The following is a 10,825-nucleotide window of genomic DNA, read 5'->3' as shown; positions in this document are numbered from 1 at the left end:
TTTTTTCTGCTGACCCCTACCTGGGTCTCTGCAGTACCAATCAGGATGAAGGGTGGGGTAAATTTCAGACTTTTGTACATTCTCTGGAATGCTACTATGTCATCTGCTACAGCTAACCTCGGCTTCCCTTGTGGCTCAGAAGGTAAAGCATCTGCCTGTGATGCAGAAGACCCAGGTTCGATCCCTGGGTCTGGAAGATCCCCTGGAGAAGGAAATGGCCACCCACTCCAGTATTCTTGGATAGAGGAGCCTGATGGGCTACAGTCCATGGGGCCGCAAAGCAGCAACTACACTTACTTACACTTACACAGTTAACCTAAGTGGAAAGAACAACTCCCAGATCCAAGAGGCTGACTCAGCATCAAAACTGGCCTCCTTCAAGTCTCAACCTTTGTGCCCTGTGAGAAAGAACATCTAGAGGGGAAAAAAGACAAGAGAGGTGTTCTTCACACAAGTGGAGAGGATGGTATCTTCATCCATTCCAGGCAGTGAACTTTCAGCTGGACCGGAAGTGACAACATTTGGGTCTGACTTTGTGCAGAGCATCCTCATAGGGGCAGCTCACCTGGTCCCCAGGTTGGAAATGGTTCCTCATCCTAGGCTGTCCTTCTCTCTTGAGAGCAGGACCATGTGGAGCAGCGTTTCTCTTCTTTTGATCTCTAGGTTTCCCAAGGAGCAGAAACAAGAACTGAATGACGAGCAATCACTCAAGTGCCACTGAACTGAATTCTGCCTTTTAGGGTTCCCTGGGTCCCAAGAACTACATCAAATTCTTTTTGCTGTATTCTTTCTCTTCTACTCAGTGACAGTAATGGGGAACACGGTCATTGTTTGCATTGATAAACGTCTTCAGTCTCCCATGTATTTTTCCCTTGGTCATCTCTCTGCCATCATCACCTACATTATTGCCCCTTTGATGCTCTGGGGGTTGCTGCTCCCTGGGATGCAGACAGTATCTCTGACTACATGTGTTGCCCAGCTCTTCCTGTACCTTGCTCTGGGGACCACAGAGTTTGCACTGTTGGGAGTGATGGCTGTGGACGGTTATGTGGCTGTCTGTAACCCTTTGAGGTACAATACCATTATGAACAGCCACACCTGCATCTCGGTGGTGACTGGGTCATGGGTGTTTGGGTTCCTTTCTGAAATCTGGCCAGTCTATGCCACATTTCAATTTACCTTCTGCAAATCAAACGTGTTAGACCATTTTTATTGTGACCAAGGTCAGTTGCTCAAACTATCGTGTGATGACACTCTTTTCACAGAGTTTGTTCTGTTTTTAATGGCTGTTTTCATTATCATTGGTTCTCTGGCCCCAACAATTGTCTCCTACACCTACATCACCTCCACCATCCTCAGGATCCCCTCAGGCTCTGGCCGCAGGAAAGCCTTCTCTACGTGTGCCTCCCACCTCACCTTTGTTGTCATCGGCTATGGCAGCTGCTTGTTCCTGTTTGTGAAACCCAAGCAAACGCAGGCAGCTGAGTACAATAAGATAGTCTCCCTGTTGATTTCCGTGTTAACCCCTCTGCTGAACCCTTTCATCTTCACTCTCCGGAATGACAAAGTCAAAGAGGTCCTTCGAGATAGAGTGAAACGTGGCTGTCAACTCCTCAAGGATTAACTCTTCTCTCAGTTCCTTTTTTGTGGTGTATTCAACATTATGGATTATTCCAGGAACTAGAAAACACTAACTTTCCCCTCTTTAATCACTGTCACCATTAGAAAAGCCGAGTAGTGTGTATGACTCCTGATAAGGCTATGGAGGTAGGAAGAGCCCGTAAAAAGGCACCCACTGTCTGCTCGCTAGAATCTCATCACCTTAGTTTCTATTTATACTTCCACTGTTGAACTTAGAGAACCATATTCTTGTGATGTGGGAAGAATCAAAAAAAGTAAATATGTAGATGTTTGTAGAAGCCCTGTTAGTCAAATTATTGGCTTCCTTTTAATCTCTGAAGATATGTTTCCCAGGGGAGGAATGAAATGGGGGCAGTAGTGGGGTGAGATATATGGTATAATCAAGGTCCAAAGCCGGAGGTGTTCACTGTATTTCTTCAGCAGCTGTTGCTATTTCTTTTCTGACATTTTTGTGAAATTTTTTGACAAGGTGCCCATATGCTTTAAAGTACCCTATGTTTCTCTTTTCCTCTGGCTGTTTTTCATGTTTTCTCGGCCCCATTGCTACTGCAAAGTAAATATAACGTTGTATACACTTTGCCACAAAATGAACCTGGAGTGGTGATATAGGGATTGGAATGCTTCTCATTTGACAAATCTTGGTGACCACCTGGGGAAGAAGGAAAAAGTTCCATTCACTAAACCTCAGGGCGTTGCTTTAGCCTCTCCCCTTTGAGGTCTGTAAGTGATAGAGACTGGTAAGAGCAAAGTGACTAATTCTGGAAGGAGTATCCTGTGTTTGCTGCTGCTAAAAGCAACTCTTTCTGTCTAGACCTCTCCCATACTCAGACATCAGGCTGCATAATGCCTCCTGATTCTTTGTTTTCCAAATCCAAGGGCAGCACCTTTCTTAGGTCTGCTCTGTGGACAGACTACAACCAGCAAAGAAGCCCCCAAGTGATGCCCAGTTCCTGGGCAGTTTCAGAGCGTGGCAGTTTGGCAGTGTAATTGTCAAATTTTCATGTGGCTGGAGAAAAGGCTTTGGAGGTAGGAGTTTACTGAAATGATGATGCTCATGCATTCTGCCAGCCCTGAACTGAGAGTGGCGGCTAAGCTGCCCAGCAGAGGGTGATGGGGTTTCCTGAGAGCACTGTGTGAGGATACCTTCCTGTTGGTGAGCAGAGGCAAAACCACCGTGTCTACTGAATTATTTGTACTGAGGATGAGACGGTGAGTCAAATCAGCCCATATTCTGCTAGCCACCACTGGCTGAGAAAGGGTTGGAGGCTCAAACACAGATACTCCTTGCCCTGGTTCATTGCATGAGGTCCATCCTCACCAGAGGGATCCCACTGTTCTCGTTTGCCTGTGATTTTCTGTGTCCCAGGTTGTCCCCTGGTGCTGGATGCAAGTCAGGCCAGTGAAGAGCACCTTATAGCCTGGACTCCAGCACTCAGTGAAGAGTGCTGAGCATCATCATTTCAGTAACGCTTCAGTTCTCCCCGCTTGTCATCACCATGCCCCTCACTCCCTGCCCTTCTGGTTTTGCCTTCACCTACCCCTTCCCTGATTCTTCTCTGTCTCCTTTGTTCTCCAGGTCTCAGCTGCTTCTCTCTCTCTCCTTCTTTCCGCTCCCCATGTTGCCCCAGGAGTCTAGCCTCTGACCTACTGCTGCTGACACACTCCTCTTCCTTGCCCCCAACCCCACGCCACATCCCATTCTCCTCCTCCTCACTGAGTCAGTTGCAAACAGCCTCTCTCTCAGCACTCTAGTCGTCTTGCTGACTTTCTCAGATGAATCTGTAATCGAGTCTAGGTTATGAGAGGAGCAGGAGAGTTCCGGGTGAAGGGGTTAATGATTGGGACTAAAATCATCTTTTGTAACCAGGATTTTCTGTTTAGTCTTTGGTTGTAAGCAAAAGAATCTGTGAGTCTATTTGCATTAATCTGCTTGTGCTGCCATATTGAAACACTACCGCTTCAGCTTGAAATTTGGTGACAAACGACTGAAATTTATTTTACACAGCTTTGGAGGCTAGAAAGATCCAGGTTTAGACCAATTCAGTTTCTGATGAAGCTTCTCTTTGTGGTTTGTAGGGGGCCACCTTCTTTGTATGTCCACACAGGGCCTTTCTTGTAGTGGACATGCGTAGAGAGAGAATGAGTCTCCTTTATAAGGACACTCAGCTTACCAGTTAGGATCCACCCTTATGACCTCATGTGTGTGTGCTCGGTCATTGAGATGTGTCTGACTCTTTGTGAACCCATGGACTGCATCTTTCCAGGCTCCTCTGTCCATGGGATTTTCTAGGCAAGAATACGGAGTGGGTTGCCATTTGCTTTTGCAGGGAATCTTCCCAACCCAGGAATCCAACCCACATCTCCTGCATTGGCAGGCAGATTCTTTACCACTGAGCCACCAGGGAAGCTGTCTTATGACCTCAGTTAACCTTAATTATTTCCTTAGGGCCCCGTCTTCAGACACAGTTGCCCTAAGGGTTAGAGCTTCAACATATGAATTTTGCAGGATATAAACATTCAATCTCTAACACTATCACTCTGCTCCTACAGCACAAGCTTAGTCTCATCCAGAATGTCTACTTTGTCTTCATATTGGGAGCTGAGAGACAGATGTCTGTCCACTGGAGGCTCAAGCTTCCCAAGCTGTAAGCATCTTCTCTATAAAAATAAAATGAAATGCTTCATGCCCACTATGAAAGCTTAGTAGCTTTTCATTCCACTTAATTTTTCCTCTATATTCCTCACAATTGCACACAGTCATAATCAACATAAGTATCTAAAATGAAATACTAATTAGAGACTTCTCTGAATTTCTTATGCACACACAATTACTACACTGTAAAAATATTCTTATGTATACTTTTAGGTATGTCAGATTTAATACATTGCTATTTTTGCTTCACATAAACACTGATCTCTGTTAATATATACTTTGTATTCTTAGTGATATGTCATGAATAAAAATAAAAATAGAACTATAGAGAAGATTACTTCCAACCAAGCAAATTTTTAATATTTTCTCTTCTAGAAAGATTCCTTGGCTAAAATAAAATGCCTACCTAGATAGATACCTGTGACATGACTTTGATGAGACAGTCCCTTTTCCTGTTTTACTTTCTATAGGTATTCCTCTATACCCATACTTGACAATGCCTAAATTTTGGTGTATATGATACAAAGTAAAATATTCAATTTTCTTCTTGATAATAGTTTTCTAATTAGGAATTAAAGAATAAGAAGAGAGTAGTATTGTAATTAAAACTTCTGTGTCTTCTTATCACCACCACAAATATTAATTTTGTGCTTAATTTGATAGTAATTCTCAAAGCTAAACAAAATTACCATTTGGCTCCGGTTTGTCTGACTCTAAAGTTTGCTCTTAACCTCTTTATTTTGTTCTCTCATTAATTTTTCCAATAGAGACACTGAATATAACTTTTATATCATATGATTGATTTTTATATATTGAATTTTATATATGTTTAAAGTACTTTATATATTGAATATCTACTGCATTAAATAAGCTTTGTTAAATACTTTGAAAGCATGTAGGTAGAAGGGAACAGTATTAATAGTATATACCAAGTACCTTGTAATTTCTCTATATTTTTATTTAAGCCTGATAATATCTTGTAGGTTAGTAGTATGTGCATTTAACAAATGAGAAATAGAAGGTCAGAGGGGTTAAGTAACTTGCCGAGGTTTTCTTAACTATCAACCATATCACATCCATCAGATTGGAAAAAAGTAAAGCTCTGGGAATACTAAGTGTTAATGTGAATTCTGGAAAACAGACTTGAATTCATTTCTGATGAGAATAAAATATTATGTATGGTCTGTGTATTACAAAGTAGCAAAATGAGTAAGCATGAACTGCATATATACTATGACATATTTTCAAGTTGATTCTTTCTTTATCTGTATAGTGTGTACTGATAAGCCCATGAAAGGGATACTCAATCTCTCAGACAATGTTTCTTAATTTATAATATTTTCACTTGATTCTCTTATAATTTTTATCTCTTTTCTGCAATTCCTTTCTTGTTTTTGCATTTATCCGCCTTTTCCACTACATCATATAACATATTAACCATAGTTATATTAGTTTTGAATTGGGTAAATATTTTCTGGTATATCATTTAAAATTCTTTATTTTTTTTTCACTTTTCACTTATTTTTTTTTAATGGATACTCCAGGGCTTACCATATACATCTTAAGTAAGAATTGACTTCAGGTTTATACTAACAATGCAAGTTAGATATAGAAACTTTATTCTTACAAAGCTCTATTTCACCTCCACCCCCTCCCCTTTTGTGCTGCTGTATTCTTTTTCAATCTATATGTGTGTTAGTCACTCAGTCATGTCTAACTCTTTGTGACCCCTTAGACTGTAGCCTGCCAGGCTCTTCTGTCTATGGAATTCTCCAGGTGGGAATACTGGAGTAGGTAGCTATTCCCTTCACTGGGGCTGGTGTTGGTGGTGGTGGTGGGGGCGGGGTCTTCCTGACCCAGGGATCAAACCTGGGTCTCCTGCATTGCAAATTCTTTACCATCTGAGCCACCAGTGAAGCCTTTCCATCTATATAGTAACAAACTAAACAATACATTGTTATAATTATTATTTTATATAATTTTAAAGAAGCTGGAAGAAGAAAGGAGAGCAAGTAAATATTTATATTATCTGTTATATGAACCTTGTTTACCTTTCTGGTTCTCTTCAAATATTTCTCAGGTTCAAGTTGACATTTGGTGCCCTTTCCTTATTCCAAAACAGCTTTGTTCCTACTCACTTCCTTTGTGGTGTTATTGGCAAATATATTACATTTCTTTATTTACCCACTCAAGAATATAATCATATACTGCATGTTTTATACAGTTGCTTTTTAAAATGAATTAATGGAAGGCAGAAGGAAAAATGAGCATTTACTTCCCTAGTGGCCCAGATGGTAAAGAATCTGCCTGCAATGTGGGAGACCTGGGTTCAATCCCTGGGTTAGGAAGATCCCCTGGAGGAGGGCATAGCAACCCACTCCAGTATTCTTGCCTGGAGAATCCCATGGATGTCAGAGATCCCTCTGTCCATGGGGTCACAAAGAGTCAGACAGGACTGATGGACTAAGCACAGCATACCGTATTTTATAATTACAGAATTACCTCTACCCATGTTGTTGTGTGTGCATGACCCTGGATTCCAGTCACTATCGGGTCACTTGCTTTTAGTTAAAAGAACTTCCTTTAGTATTACTATTAAGGTGAATCTTGTAGCAAGAAAATCTGTTTTATCTGGGAATATCTTTCTTTTACCTTTATTTTCGAGAGAGAGTTTTTACTGGTATAAGATTCTTGATTGACCATGATTTTTCTTTAGAGCTTTGAACGTATCATCCCATTATCTTCTGGTCTTAATCATTTCCTATAAATCAGTTGTTAATCTTATCAAGTTTGCCTCTTATTGTGCTTGAGAAGTTATTTCTTTCTCTCTTGCTGCTTTGAAGTTTTTTTTTTTTTCTCTTTGTCTTTCAGCAGTTTTATTATTAGTATGTTTGTTTGTGGATCCTTTGCATTTATCCTACATGGAGCTCATTTATCTTTTTGGATGTGTAAATTGATGTTTTCATTAAAATTAGAAAGTTTTCAACCATCATTTTCTTGAGTATTTTTTATGCTCTTTTGTATCTCTCCTATGCTCTTGGCCATCCCATTTCATGTGTATTGGTGTACTTAATGGAGTCCCATACATCTCCATCTCCAAGGCTCTGTTAATTTTTCACAATCTTTTTTTTCTCTTGATTCTTAAAATTGCATAATTTCTATTGATCCGTCTTCAGGTTTGCTAAATCATTCTTCTGTCAGGAAAATTCTACTGTTGAGTTCTAATGAATTTTTCATTTCAGTTATTATAGTTTCAACTCTAGAATTTCCATTTGCTCCTTTAAAAACATAATTTTGATTTCTTTGTTGAAATCTTCTATAGGGAGAAACACTGTCATCGTGCTTCTTTAGCTTCTTTAACCAGTTTTTTTCTTTAGGTCTTTGAACATATATATATATATATTGGCTGCTTTGAAGCCTATGCCTGTTTAATGTGACATTGATCAGTTTCTGTCTTGAGCTTTTTCTCTTATGTGTGGGTCATAGTTCTTGTTTCTTTGCAGGTCTTATAATATTTCATTGAGAACTAAACATTTTAGATGTTATGTGGTGCACCACTCCTAGGGTTTATTATTGCAGTTTGCTTGCTGAAGTATTTAGTGTCCTGCCTAGACGATTTTAATAAAGTCCAATTTCCTTGGCAGCGTGCACCCTCAATGTCACTCCTCAGAGACCAAACTCTTAGGCAAACACAAAATCACCTTGAAGTGACACTGGTTTCAACAGGGCTTTCCCTGTCTCTTCCCCTGATCACACCCACCTGTTAAGATCCACTAATTACTGGATAACTGTTCTATTGTTTTTGACAATGCCCTGGGGCATAAATTGCTTCAAAGTCTTATCCAATTATATTTGGGTTCCTTCACAGAGATATTCTTTAAGGGAAGAATTTGAGGTGTATTCTGACCTCGGGAAGGTATTTCTTAGCTCTCTCTTTGATCCTCCCTGTTAACTGGCCCATAGTTTGCCTTGTATCTGTCATGAAGTTACCAGCCTCCTCCTTTACTCACCACCAAAACCTTCTCTGTTATTGAGAGTACCCTTCCCCACACTCTGTTTCAAATAAAGTCACTTCTTGCAGACCTGGCTCACCTCTTGGGAAAAATATCTGAGCTATGACTCTGGAGCTGGGGATGGGGACAGTGGTACAACTCTATGTGACAGCTCTGCTTTAGTTGCCGGGTGCTGGGCACTGGCAGTAGCCTTTGAACTTCTTGACTTGCCTTTCCTGGTGTGGAACCTTCATCCTACCTGTGAGCTTGATGAAGGGTGATTGGCATTCTCAGGGTGCCACTCATAAGGTAACACTTCTGTTGTATAGATGGAAACTGAGTATTGTAGAAGCAGGAAGTCCCAGACCCCTTGTCTGCACTCCCCTGAAAATTAGCTTCTGCAGCTTAGAGTTGTGCAAGAGGGATGAGAAATGCTGACCACCTGCTTTTTATGGGAATTTACCATTGCCCTTGACTTGAAGCTGGGGGAAAACAACCAGCTGTACCTGCCTGGAGTGGATTTCCATCACGCTGAGTTGGGAGGAGAAGAGGAAGATAGTGGATCATGATTCAAGTGCCACAGACTCTTGCTGTTTTAAGCAAATTTTAGTAGATTTTCTTGATAAATATTTCTTCATTTGTATATGCCTTTAATGTCATTTCCAGAGATATTAAATGTTTTTTAAAAATGATGATTCCCATGAATTATGCTTGTCCAACGAGCCAGTCAGTCTGAGATTCCCTATAAGTCACGGTTGTATTAAAGTCCCTCACTGATAGTTGCAGTATCAGGATCTGCTCTGAGTTTAGTTCTGTTGTTTTTTCTCTCTTGAAAATGGGTTGTTGTTGTTGTGTGTGTGTGTGTGTGTGTGTGTGTGTGTGTGTGTTTGAATGAGTCTCAAAAGGTTTTTTAACTTTATTTTTTTAAATTGGAGGATAATTGCCTTACAATATTGTGTTGGTTTCTGCCTTACATTAATATGAATCAGCCACAAGTATACATATGTCCCCTCCCTCTTGAACCTCCCTCCCACCTCCCACCCCATTCCACCCCTCTAGGTTGTCACAGAGTCCTGGTTTGAGCTCCCTGAGTCATACAGCAAATTGCCACTGGCTATCTGTCTTACATCGGAGAAGGCGATGGCACCCTACTCCAGTACTCTTGCCTGGAAAATCCCATGGATGGAGGAGCCTGGTAGGCTGCAGTCCATGGGGTCGCTAAGAGTTGGACACAATTGAGCAACTTCACTTTCACTTTCTACTTTCACGCATTGGAGAAGGAAATGGCAACCCACTCCAGTGTTCTTGCCTGGAGAATCCCAGGGACGGGGGAGCCTGGTGGGCTGCCATCTCTGGGGTCGCACAGAGTCTGACACGACTGAAATGACTTAGTAGCAGCAGCATCTGTCTTACATATGGTAATGTATACGTCTCCATGCTACTCTCTCAATTTGTCCAACCCTCAAGTTTTTAAATTAAATTCTGTATATGGTATATAGAACAGTTGAGACTGAGGTTGATAGCATTTATTCCTCGAAATTGGCAAGCCTTTTTTTTTGGAGGAGGATCCACTTGTAAATTTGAGGGGTCCAGTTAATCTGATGAGGAAGCTGAGCTGGATTGGGGGTATTTTGTTACCTTTAGTGAACTGTGCTGGAGAAGACTCTTGAGAGCCCCTTGGCCTACAAGGAGATCAAACCAGTCAATCCTAAAGGAAATCAACCCTGAATATTTATTGGAAGGACGGATGCTGAAGCTGAAGCTTCAATAAAAGACCCTGATGCTGGGAAAGATTGAGGGCATGAGGAAAAGTAGGAGACAGAGAATGAGATGTTTGGATGGCATGACTGACTCAACGGGCATGAGTTTGAGCAAACTCTGGGAGATAGTGAAGGACAGGGAAGCCTGACATGCTGCAGTCCATGGGGTTGCAAAGAGTCGGACATGACTGAGCAACTGAATAACAAGAACAAATATTTCAGATTTCTTTAGTGGTGGATTGTAGTCTTGACCTTAGCATTTCTAGAAGGGGTATATGCATTATTTGGATTTAACACAAAACAATGATTGCTTTAATACTTTACATTTGTGAAATATTAAAAATCCTCAAGTGTTACCACAGCTCTTTTTGACATTGTTGATATTTTCTTGCTCTGGCCAGATAGATATGTTTGTATGAGCAATAGTTCTGTATACCCTGGTCATTATTCTCAAACAATTGTTGCTGAGGAAGTCTGGTCTTGGTGAAACAATATTTTTATTTTCCTTTCTCTGAAATTTATTTTCTCTTGTTTCCAAGGCCACAGATGTGCTAAGGCTGCTAAGAGAAAAGAGAATAATATACATCAAAGCTGCTGTAAGAACTGTATAACACACATCAGCAGGCACTGCCTGGAGTGAATCTGTTGTTGTCTAGTCACTAAGTCATGTCTGACTCTTTTGCAATCCCGTGGGCTGTAGCCTGCCAGGCTCCTCTGTCCATGGGATTTCCCAGGCAAGAATACTGGAGTGGGTGGCTATTTCCTTCTCCAGGGGATCT

At 41.1% G+C, this 10,825-nt stretch overlaps 1 pseudogene; it reads left to right on the top strand.

Annotated features, from left to right (window-relative positions):
- The first annotated feature begins 692 nt into the window (after positions 1 to 692).
- LOC109558144 (olfactory receptor 9A4-like) lies at positions 693 to 1,624 on the top strand (annotated as a pseudogene).
- Positions 1,625 to 10,825: the final 9,201 nt, after the last annotated feature.

The sequence above is a fragment of the Bos indicus genome, chromosome 4 (assembly GCF_029378745.1).
Source record: "Bos indicus isolate NIAB-ARS_2022 breed Sahiwal x Tharparkar chromosome 4, NIAB-ARS_B.indTharparkar_mat_pri_1.0, whole genome shotgun sequence".
Lineage (NCBI taxonomy): Eukaryota > Metazoa > Chordata > Mammalia > Artiodactyla > Bovidae > Bos > Bos indicus.
Note: the sequence above shows the minus strand (reverse complement) of the source record. Positions and strands in the feature narration are given on the sequence as shown.